The sequence below is a fragment of the Camelus dromedarius genome, chromosome 19 (assembly GCF_036321535.1).
Source record: "Camelus dromedarius isolate mCamDro1 chromosome 19, mCamDro1.pat, whole genome shotgun sequence".
NCBI lineage: Eukaryota > Metazoa > Chordata > Mammalia > Artiodactyla > Camelidae > Camelus > Camelus dromedarius.
In genome coordinates, this window is record NC_087454.1 from 36,821,314 (window position 1) to 36,833,865 (window position 12,552).

Here is a 12,552-nt window from a genome sequence, read left to right on the forward strand (position 1 = left end):
TGCACCTCATCTCCATCGACTCCTACAAACCCAGCCTCCTTAGCCAAAACCACTGTGGCCGTATTTATTGTTGATGGTTCAAAGCTCTAAAATCGTTCACTCCTTGGGAGAGTTTCCTCCAAAACTCATCTCTCAAGACCACTAGCCTATGAAGAGCACCCTCACCAAGGTTGGTGGTGGCCGATTTTACATGGTAGTCTTTGCAGATCTCTCATAACGATGCTTCAAAGTTGCCCTCTCTCTCGATGGCACTTACAATAAAACTGCATCACAGTTTGCAAATAGTAAGACTTCATTGTGGCTGGTAGGTCTTGGCCGCAGCACCAACCTCATGTTCTGCAGTAAGAACACAACAGGAATGTTATCGCCATCTCCGGGAATGACAGGTAGATGACCAGCACAGTGTCAACAATCAGAAGACACCTATGATCCAGGTATTTTTCTCGATGGTATTTTTCAGCAATAGGAGTAAGGTATCCACTCATGCACAGTTGACCCTTGAGCAACCACAGGGATGGGGCACCCACCCTGCCCAGTCAAAAGTAGGAAAATCCAAGTATAACTTTACAGCACCCTCTCCATCCACAGTTCTGCGTCCATGGATCCAACCCAATGGATTATGTAGGACTGCAGGACTATTTACTGAAAAAAAAAAAAAAAAAACTCCTTGAAAGTGGGCCCCCGCAGTTCAAACCCCTGTTGTTCAAGGGTTACCTGTACTCAGAAACAGTCACTTGGATATTCCAACTGCTTGGATGTGAACGAAACACAACAGGAAGCATATTCTTTTTTTTATTGAAGTTGAGTTGATTTACAATGTTGTGTTAGTTCCAGGTGTAGAGCAAAGTGATTCAATTGTACTTACACATATTCTTTTTCAGATTCTTTTCCATTATAGGTTATTGCAAGATACTGAATACACAGTTTCCTGTGCTATACAGTAGGTCCTTGTTGTTTATTTATTTTTATATAGTCATATGTATATGTTAATCCCAAACTCCTAATTTATCCCTCCCTCCCACTCCTTTCCCCTTTGGTAGACATAGTTTGTTTTCTATGTCTGTTGAGTCTATTTCGAGTTTGTAAATAAGTTCATTTGTATCACTTTTCTTTAATTCCACATATAAGACATACTATACGATATTTGTCTTTGACTTTCTTCACTTTATATGATAATCTCTAGGTCCACCCATGTTGCTACAAATGGCATTATTTCATTACTTTTATGGCTGAGTAATATTCCATTGTGTGTATATGTGTGTGTGTGTGTGTGTGTGTGTGTGTGTGTGTGTGTGTATACCACAAAAACTTCTTTAGACAGTCATCTGTCGATGGGCACTTAGGTTGCAGGAAGTGTATTACCAAAAGCCTTCCCAAAGCCCTTCCGTGCCGTGGGATCTCCTGAACCACACGCTGGTGGAGGTGTGGACAGCATCACCAGTGGCATTGATAACAGGGATTAGGGTAAACCTGTCCTTGGATGCCTGTGTCCGGAGCCTGCTTTTCTTCTATCAAAATAAATCTCTTCCTTGGCAATTTTTTCCAATACACTGCAGTTCCATCATCATGGTTAAATGCTTATTTAACTACTCTCGGTAGTTATTTTCTTCAGTTCTTCCGAGGACTCTGAGCAGCTTCAGTATCAGCTGAAGCACTCTCTCCAGGGACGTTCAAGCCATGAAGCCTCCCTCTCCTCAAACACCGATCCAGTCACCGTCACTAGCTTTGCCATGCGCACGACACTTCCACCACCGCCGTCCAGGGCTCTCCGTTGCAGCTTATTTAAAAGGCTGACTGATTTCTCCTTGAGTATAAGGTAACTTCACAGGACAGCACGCTTTGTGTACCCATCAATCCACTCAAGCACAGATTTTCCACTTTCTCCATGACTGGTGTAAGCAGTGTGAATGGCGGACACAGGTAATGTCTTTATTTTGTTTACCATTATCCCAACTCTTAGTTATGTCTAGTTTTACACTAAGTGGCACACCCTTAGGAGCTTTCTTAGGTGTTCCTCATGCCTTAGGACATATCTTGCTAACAGATGCACAGAATAAATCGAGATGAAGCGCAGAGGCTCACAGGCAGTTCAAAGCTACAGCGGCAGGATGCTGAGATGCTGAGTGTGGCTCTTCCGGGAAGGAGCTGGGTGGCATTCCTCTCACTGTCCCGGGAGCATGCTGCCCCTTTAACGGCTGCTGAAAAGCAAACACTGGGCCTTATTTTCGATTTTCACCTTCTTTTCTAAAGCAAAAATCCTCCTCAGATTTCCGCCAGCTGGCAAAAACAGGTACTAATGTAAGACAACATAAGAGTGAAGTGGTGTAATGAAGGCTTTAAAAAAGTGGGGGAACACCAGAGAGGACAGACAAGCATCCACAAAGTGGTAGGTCCGAGGGCAGAGGAATGTTCAGGATCCTGTTAGCACAGAGGGAGAACACCCAGCCTCATGCGATCTCGGGAAGGCTTCCTGGAGGGGGTGACACCTCAACTGAGTCTTGAAAAAAATGAGTAATTACAGGTATTATTCTTGCTGAGCGAGGGTCATGGCTCAGGGTTTGGAGGGAGAGTGCGTTATGGACAGAGAAAAGCGCATAAAGAACCAACAACAGAAGCTATGTAAACAAGAAACTATAAAAAAAATTTAGCAGCCCTGGAAAATAGCCCTTGCTGTCCAGGTGACTGGAGATGAGGCTGCAAATAAAGGCAGTGACTAAATGATAAGGACCCTATGCCCCCTGTTTTAGAAGCTCAGTTTTCTCCTTCGCAACTGGTCGTAGTTGCATTTTGGAATATTCAGGCCAGCTGTCATAGGAGAGATTTAAGTGTGTCAGTAATGGAAGCAGGGAGATGATGAGGAGGTTCATAAAAGCAAGCGATGAAGAGACTGTGAGCTACAGCAACGGTGGTCGGAAAGGAGAGAAGGGGCGGAGTCTGCGATTACTGAGGTGAAATTGATGAATTAGTCAGAAACTGATGATTGACCGGGTAAGGGAGACAGAGTGCAAGGAAACACTGGAACCTGCTCCCAGTTTTCCTGCTGGGGTAACTGGGAAGTCATTGCTATTTCTGTGCTGGGGAAAGATGAGTTTGAGGCAGAACATTGGATGAATCAAAATGCCTGAAGTTCATATGTGTGATTTGTATTGAAGTAGCTGTCAGTGATCCAGACAGAACTAGCCAGCACTCAGCACACGGATCTGAAGCGCAGGAGGGACTTCAAGACAGACAAGAAGGAAAGAGAAAGAATGTGGGTGGTAGTAAAAACCAAATAACACCAAGTACAAGAGATTGCTCCCCCCGCAAAAAATAAAAGACAGATACCATGAGGGCACATCAGGGCTACTCAAGGGCACGTGGAGGACGCCCGTGAAGGGATGAGGAAGGAACAGTTAGTTAGACAGGAAGAAAGACAGCCACCAGAAACTGGTATCACGGAAACCCCGGGAAGAGGGCTTTTCAAGGACGGATGGTCTACACTGGCAAAAGCATCAGAGAAGTCAGTAAGGGAGTGGCCTCCGCAGCCATCCACACTAGGAAGACTGGCCGCACGGCACGTGTCTTTCATTCCGGTGACTACTAAACCATGCTTAGTGAATCTCATTGCTTCCTTGGGCTCACTCAAGGTGGGGCAGGGGCGGAGGGTGTGGCTTGGAGGCAGTGGGTAAAGAAATTACATGGCCAAAGTCCAGTGCAGGGGGATGAATGACCTCGGGCTTCAGAGTCGCGCAAACCGTGGTTGGGTTAGTCATTCCACCACTTACAAGGATGGTAAGTTACCCTCTGAGCCTTAGTTTCCAAAATTTGTAAAATTAAAATGAAATCATGGTGGCGGGATGTCAACATGGTTGAGTTCCAGTGAGATCTCTTCTGGGATGGCATATGGTGCCTTCTAGCTGCATCCTCAGGTGACAGAGATAGGTCAGAAGGGGACAGTCCTACCACAGTAGGACCCCACCCCCATGAACTTAACCTTAATTATCTCCTTTTAGACCTATCTCTAAACACAATCACACTAGGGGTTCGGGCTTCGACGTACACTAGGGGACACAATTCAGCGCATAGCACAGACTCTCAGACCCGGGATGGAAGGGGCAGGCTCCCAGCCAAACCACGCTCGCTCGTAACCTACTCACTGATTAAGAAAGATCGCCTTGGGTCAGAAGCGTGGAGACAGGAGTTCTTGTAGACCCTTCCCTTCTTGCCTCTACCCAATTCAGCCTACTTTCTCCTCTCTCCTGCTCTGCCCAGAAGATGCTCTGGAATCAATGAAGAAGATGGCGTTTTTAAGCTGTGCTGTTTTCCTGAAAGAGAGAGAGTACAGAGCCCCCTCCTCCTTAGAACAACTGACGGACTCATTTCCCTTTTTGAGATACCACATTGTATCTCCCTGTGTTTTTCTCGGTAACAACAGCCAGCGTCTGGGGCTCTGTTCCTACTGAATAAATCTGATCGTCTTATGGGGGTTCTGAGAAAGAATGATTCACAGCCTCGGAGGCAGGGAACTCGAATTCTAAACTAAGTTCGACTGTAAATTATCTGTTGCACTTCGACCGAGATATTTAAATCTTGGAGCTTGTTTTTCTCAACTGTAAAATGACTGGGTTGGATCCAGTGGTCTTAAACTTTGTTCCATTCCTTACATCAGATAATTCTAACAACACCGAAAAGCACTGAAGGTTCAAAACACTCAGCTTGCATGGTTTCCAATGCAAGATCTTCTGTGCGAGTTTGATGGGCCTCGTTTGTGATTTTCCCAGGGTAAGAAATTGGTAGGTATTGGTATAATGATATGATGGATCTTGGTGCATTCTCTAAATGAAACAAAAGCAGAGTTTGCTTCATAAACTTGGCATTAGGGCAGAAGGTTGCATTTGCGTAGAACGTGATGGCAGCGCCGTAACTGTGAACTCTAGATTGCACCACTAGAGGGCAGCAGGGTGATACAGATTTTTGGTACTTGGCGTTTTCACCTATCACGGATCACCTGGGGACGTGATGGAGCCACTGGGATCTCTGAGCACTAGCCGTATTATGGGGTGTCCCTACAGACAAAGACCATTTAACCGAAAAAAAAATCAATGCAGCTGGGACTTATTTAATGCCAGTATCATAATTGTTGTAGACACATTGACTGCCTATAAACAAGGCAAATGCCTGAATGTACATTAAAAAAAACTGTCTTTTTCTTTTCCTCAAGATGTCTGATTATTCAATACAGAACAGCCATATTCTGTTCCTTAAGGGCTACGGCTTCACAGAGGGCCCCGAGCTACTCCCTGCTCACGGAGCCTATGTTCTCCACCTGTGACGGCCCTCCCCCACCCCTCAGGCCACCCTCCTGCCTCTTCTTGGGTCCCACGAGGGCAGATAACTCAGAGACCTGCCAGCCAGCCTGGAGGTAGCTTGATACAGAAGCTCTACACAAACCTAGCCAAGGGTGACTAGTTGCAACAATGAGATGCTCTCATTCTGAAATTTAAATTTAGCATTATGGAGAAAATCGGTCTGTTGATGGCATGAATAGATATGAGAAGGAAATGCAGAGATCTCTGGTTCCTTCTCCTGAGGGGCCACTAGAAAGGCCCACCTTTAGATCTAGGTTGAGTCTTGAATTTTTCCCACCGAGGGGCCATTAGGAAGGCCCAACTTTTTGCACAATATCGCTAACTATCAGAGAAATGCAAATCAAAACTCCAGTGAGTTATCACCTCACACTGGTCAGAGTGACCATCATTAAAAAGTCCACAAATGATAAATGCTGGAGAGGGTGTGGAGAAAAGGGAACCCTCCTACACTGTTGGTGGGAATGCAGTTTGGTGAAGCCATTGTGGAAAACGTTATGGAGATTCCTTAAAAAACTAAAAATAGACTTGCCATATGATTCAGCAATTTCATTCCTGGGCTTATATCCAGAGGAAATTATAATTTGAAAAGATACATGCACCTCAGTGTTCATAGCAGCACTATTTACAATAGCCAGGACGTGGAAGCAACCCAAATGTGCATCGACAGATGACTGGATAAAGAAGCTGCGGAGTATACATACAATGAAATACCACTCAGAGTTCTTGACAAGTTGTTCCCAGGTGCGCCAAGTGAATCCTAGCAGTTTCTGTCCCTGATTCTTAGAAACCCCAAATTTACCACTGTTACCCCTTTCTGGATTCTCTGTGCAATCATGTAGTTGGCTACACATGGAAGGTTTGACCCTTTGCCTCTGCGTGTATTTAAGCCCAGGTGCCAGGCAGACCCTCATTGTGTTGAGACAGAGGTGAGTGTCCTTCCAGCTGGACAATCCAGGTGATTTGCTGGCTGCTCACTGGACTGCAGGGGAAGGGCGACTGGGCACTGACTTGGGGCTTGTGTCCCAGTGGTTGAGGACCTCTTGTCCTCATCCTGTTCCCCATCCCTCTCAGCCTGTGATCCCTCCTGTCCAGCCCAGGAGCAGGAAAGCTGGCTGCGCAAGTCGGCTTCTGAGAACCTTCATTACATGATGCTGAGAACTCCGGAAGTTGCCATCTTTGTTTTCTGCCTGGCACTTTCCTCAAAGCACAGGGACTGAATACTGACTGTTTGGGTTAAAGGAGGAAGTCCTTAAATGGTCATAAATTTAGGGCTCTCTCCTTTAACTTAACCAGTCAGCATCTGGGCAGTAGACTGGGGCAGAGCACCGCTCTAAGAGGGCAGTCTCTCCACCCACTGGCCCTGAGCGGGAGGTGTGACAGGGTCCAGACACCTGGACAGGAAAGCGGCATGGAACAGAAGTCCACCCCGACCCCTGGAGACAGAAGGCAAGACAGAACCAGATGTCCCACCATCCAGACAGCGTGGAGCTGCGCCCCACCCACTTCTGGCACATTACTACAATACCTCAGACACTCTCCACGACTGAGCCATTATTCCAACATCACATCTAATGAACATCAGGTGACAACTGACTGAGAGCCTTAACACAAAGCTCTTGCTTTGTGTGGGGAAACACACGGTTCTACCTGAATATCAGGTTTGATTAGATACGTTGTCTTTCATTATCAAAGTTCTTCACACATTTTAATTAAGTGCATACATAACAAAAGAAAAGAAAATTAAGTTTTGAAATCCTTTCAATCTTTCTGAAAATAACCAGTGGCAGTCGTTTTGAATAACTGGAGTCTTCCGTTCACTTCAACTTCTTATATTAAAAATATAATTTATAATTTGCATAGATTAATTCAAACACCTGGGAAATGATTTAAAAATGTATTGCGCTAGAAGCAGCCGGATAATCACAAGTCTCCAAGCCAGAGCGCAGGGACAACGGCAGCAACCTGGCCCCAGCACACCCACTCCCTTCCCCCGCAGAAAACCGCCTTCTTCCTCATCTCATTAGGCGCTCAAATCTCGCCAGAGGAGAGATGCCAAAAGCTAATCTAATTGTAATCGAGCGATCCCACGTCGCAATCGGCACAACACAGCGTCGCAAATCAAAATGACAGCCCTGTTTGCCTGGCTGGTTGACCATCTTACCTGGCAATCAGTTGAAACAATTCTTAGAAGTCTTCAAAACAGGTATGAATAGCAAAGAAACTACTTTCAGTTAGAGAGGAAATTCTGAAAAGCCCTTAATAAAATCGCTACTGATTCAGCTCATCAGTTAACAGCACATCCTCACGTCTGCTTGGCTAGATCAGGAGGACGGTCCACTGTGAGACCAGACAGGCACACCTAAGTCTATCCCCCAGATTCCTTCTGCGGGACACCTGGACTCAATAAGAAGGGAATCTGAACACAAAGGAGCAAATCCTTACATCCCAGTTACACGTGTAGGAGGTGGTGTGGGGAGACACAGGGTCTTCAGGATGGGTTCTTTCCGAATGATCTTTCCAGTGCGATCAAGTTAACATTCTACCTTGGAGCAGGTTATAGAAAACGCTGTTACTTTCATTTAATCCATTTTTGTGAACCTCTCTTAATCTTATGTATTATCTTCAAGGGCTCTCAGAGTCTAAATATATTTTAAAAGTCCAACAACTTGGTTTTAAAAAAGCTCTGGGTTTCAGAAAGGTGGGCTTACAAGTGAACAGAAATAAACAACCATTATCTCATTTCATTGAAACAAAGCAGAGTGAAAGGTGAGCCTCCTGCCACGTGGTATAGAGTGAATTTCAGCAATAGAACAAAACAGCTCAGCCTAAGGAAAGGAAGAGACCAATGTACTGGATTCGGAAACAAGGAAATGGGCTTTTTTTCCCCCCAGAAGCCTACACATGATACAGAGGAAGATAAAACACAAGAAAACATATCGGGGGGAGGGTATAGCGCAGTGGTAGAGCACATGCTTAACATGCCTGCGGTCCTGGGTTCAATCCCCAGTACCTCCATTAAAAAAAAATTAAAATAAATAAACAAACCTAATTGCCCCACCCTCACTCCAAAAAAAAGAAAACATATCAGGTAACAGTTCAGCTAGAAACTCAAGGTAGAGGAGGAGACCAAAGCTGGGCAGGGGTTCAGACATCAGTGAGGCACTTAGAAAACTTTGTAGAATGGTACCCACCTTGGAATCGTGGGGGAGAACATGTGTGAACTCAACAAATCTAACAGACCTGAGCTCAAGCCCTGGCTCCACCAGTTAGTAACTAGATGCTTTTGGGGCCGCCTCCTGTCTTAAGACAGTTTCTTCAAAATGTAAATGGAGATGATCAAAGCTCTCACCTCCCGGGACTGGACAGACACCCGCATGATGTACTTCACGCAAGGCTTGGCTGCGAAACCGCCTTGGATTGGGACTCACCCAGCAGCTGCAGCTGAGAAGAGTCATGTGAAAAGGAGGTCAGTTGGTCTGCAGGAGCCAGCTTGCTATCCTCTGGAATATAAGACAGAGTCCAAACCCACGACTGTGGGGTCAGGCTGTCCACTGTGGGTTTAGGACCTGGGTCATCTGCTTCCTGTATGAAAAAAAAAAAGGTACATGTGCCCATTTTACAAGAGGCAAAAGACAGCAGAAGTGACCCAGAAACTCAACCCAGGGCTTGTTAACAGCATAGAAATTTGTCCAACCCTGGTTATATTCACATCATGACTCTAATAATTCGTTTTCTGTGACTTATAGTCACATGGTTTCTAGAAAGTGACTTAAGAATTAGGATGAGTCATCTTTTTGAAGAGCCCTAACTTGATATAGTGTCTTTCGATCCTATTTTGTCTAAATTCAGCAGACTCATTGCTTTCCAGACGTCAGGGCTCCTTCCTCCACCAAAGTCCTGGATATTTTCTCATTAGGGCCTCCGTTCTCTGCATGCTGCTCGGCACAGGCTGCGGGGTTTAATGACTTCTCATCCAGAAAGACAGCCCCCCTGCCTTTCTTAGCACAGACTGGGCTCAAACTTTGCAAAACATTCCTCTTTATCTTTACAGGTAAAAACTCCTTTTTCTCTCTTACCCCACTCCCCCAATCTCAACATCAAATATGGAAAATAATTCATTGAACAGCTGCAGACACTTGGCATTCTGATTAAAAACGTAGCTCATATTTTGACTTTAGGAGCAAACATTTTAATGTTTGTATTTTAAGGGGTTCACAATTTACTCCCTACCCCTACCAAATTCTTGCATTATTTCTAGATCTTTAATTGCACGAGTCAAAATAAATTGGTGATTATGTAAGCCAAGCACATAAACTTGTCTTCACAGTAAGAGCTGCAAATGCTTTTTAAGGTCAACTATTTTTTAAAATATGTGTTCTTTTCAATTAAAAACTTTTAAAGTATTTTTAAATCTATCCCAATTCAAATTTGATAAGACAGTATGCATACTGAACTGCAGGTTCAATACAGAAGAGATTTTGTATGACCAAAGCCAGTTTATAACTGTGTCTTCATTTGCCATTAGTTTAAAGACATTCCCCATCACAAGAGTGGACCAGCAGAGTATCGCACTTTTACCCGCTCTAAACAACTGGCAGGTGCCATAATTCAATTCTTGCTGATTGTAGAGCTGACTTCTGCATCAGAAAAAAAAAAATCACGTAGAGACTCCACTTGTCACGTTTTCCACAAAATCCTCAGCCCAGGAATTATTGTTGAATGAATGACAAGTCATACTGACACATTAACATGAGTCACAGAACAATGAAATGTCTTTCAATTTGACGACAGCCCTACGTTGGCAAACATGTCAAAGGTAGGAACACTTTAGATCCTGTCTAAAAATCATCTTGCAGAATGGATGACAGCTATAAAAAGCTTAGCATTGCTTCCTAAAAAATCTTTTCAAATTCTTGCGAGAAGGGAGTTACTTGGTAAATCTCAGTTCTCTATTACAGTAGGTTTTCCCACCTACTGTTTTCAAAACTACAACTGAAAAGCACGCTCTCAAATGGTAAGGAGGGAGGAAGAGACTAACCTCTGCTAACTGAGCTCACAGCCTGTCTTTGCAGGGACGGAGCTGTTAGACCCTGATCACTTGGCCAGCAGAGTCCACGTCCTCCGCAGAAGCGGAAGTCCTGCCTCGTGGAGACAGTTCTGAAAAAGAAGGGCCAAATAGCCCAGAGCCCAGGTGTAGAGCCAGAGCAAACCTGGATTCAGGTCCCTGCTTGGTCACCTATGAGCCGGGTGACCCAGAGCAAGTGATGGAACCTCCCTCATCTCAGCTTTCCCACCTTTCAAATGACAAAAGCAAGATCTGTTTACAGATTGCTCATAACAGCATCAGTCCAGGCACAACAATGGTTATGAAGTCACCACCATTATTAAATGACATGTATCTCCAGCCGTCTCAATTTCAAGTTTCTTTAAGGACTTCCTTATTAAGTATTTTGTGTGTGTATGTCACACACACACACACACACACACACACACACACACACACACGGTGACTGTGAGCCCACCTTCGCCGCTTCCCTGGGTCTGTGAGCTTCACCCCATCTGCGGGGCAGAGGGAGGTGGTGGAAGTCAATTCCCGTTAGCAAGTAGCCAAAAGCCAAATCGGTACAACCACACTGGACCGTTTCCTATCTCGATTTTTGTTTTACTGCCTGAATACTATAGGGCGGCTGATTTTTTTTTTTTCTCTCTTTCCCTCTTTACAGCAGTTTAGTTCAAAGGTGAAAGGAAATGAAAAGGGCTGTTTGTCAGGAAATAATGTCTCTTTGTTCAGCTGAGAACATGCACCCCAGGGCAGCTGTTGATGGAGCCATCTAACTAGTTCCACGAACTCAAGTCGCGGCGGAGACAACGCTGTCACAAACTCAGACCAGACACAGTCCTCCTCTCTGTGGGTGTGGCACCTGGTCCCCGACTTCTGAGTCTGTGATTCTTAGGACAGCCTGGATCACTGTAATCTCAGCCTGGAGAAGACATGACAGAGACCCACAGAGAATGAATGTAGCCTTCAGCACAAATTTAATTTTCTCTGAGGATAGGACCTTTTTAGAATCTTACTAATGAAGCTTCTCTGTAGATCATTTGACTCTCAAATACAGAAAAATAATTTCATGAAAATAAAAATTACTATATGCCTTTCAAAAAGTTTTCCATTCAATACAACCTTCTATTATGTTTTAGAATCACTGGAAGTCTAGAAAGATATTTGATTCACTATGTGGTAGCAAACAAGTCAGTTTCCCTTGAAGCCATGCCTGTTTTGATCTAAAAATATACCACTGAGGTTTAAAAATACATAATTCATTGATTTAAAATTTAAATATCAAAATTTTTAATTATTTGGAAATAATTTGGAATTATTTAGAATTATTCCAAATAAATTTGGAGGTTATTAAGCTGGATTTTTCAGTTTAAGTCAAATTAAATGCTGCATTCGGGGGAGGAAACGTGGAAAGCAAACCATTTGCAAACAGACACGGAATCCACTGATAGTACTTCTGAAAACACTAAGAAAGCATTCGTTAGGAGTAAACATATATTTTATCCAGCTATGTAAATCATCAAGAAAAGTGAGATGTGATGGCAGTGACCCCAAGAGGTTTAGAGCACAAGCCCTGAGCTGGGAAGGGCTGTCTCAGAGAATCACCAGTGGGCTGGAGGATTCAGATGGACGATCAAAGGTCAGTCAGTTATGGTTGAACTTAGCTGCAAACTGGGTAAGACGTTTCTTCCTCTGTTGGGATTATTTTCTTGGGCTATACTACTGGTGCGGAATTTCTAGCTCAAAGGATTAGGGCTTTTAATACAGGCCACCAAACTGCCCTCCAAAAAAAGTTGCACATTCACTCTCCCTTTAGCTGCGCAGTGCAGGAGGATTCCAGTTCCTCTACCACCATGTTCAACATGGGGTTATGTCAGTTTTTTAAATTCGCGTGTTAATTTACTAGGTAGAGAGTGACATCTCCCAGCTCAATTTTAATCTGCATTGATGTGATTAGTGAAAAAGTTCTAGATGTTTCTTAACCATTTATAGTTTTCCTTTTATAAATTGCCTATCCATGTCCTTTGCGCATCAATCAATTGGTACATTCTCAGTTCTCTAATTACTTGGTAAAACTCTTAATACCTTAAATATGTTTAGAACATATGTCTGGACATACTGGTCAGGATTTTACCAGTTTACCCT

General features: G+C 44.1%; 1 long non-coding RNA gene across 1 annotated transcript in view; it reads right to left on the bottom strand.

The window, feature by feature from the left end:
• Positions 1-308: 308 nt before the first annotated feature.
• The window catches only part of LOC135318637 (uncharacterized), an 86,546-nt gene continuing 74,302 nt past the window's right edge, over positions 309-12,552 (bottom strand). Inside the window, exons 3-4 of the long non-coding RNA XR_010376923.1 lie at positions 8,698-8,930; positions 309-336 (exon numbers count right to left, since the gene is read on the bottom strand). This is a non-coding gene — a long non-coding RNA (uncharacterized LOC135318637). The remainder of the gene's footprint in view (positions 337-8,697; positions 8,931-12,552) is intronic.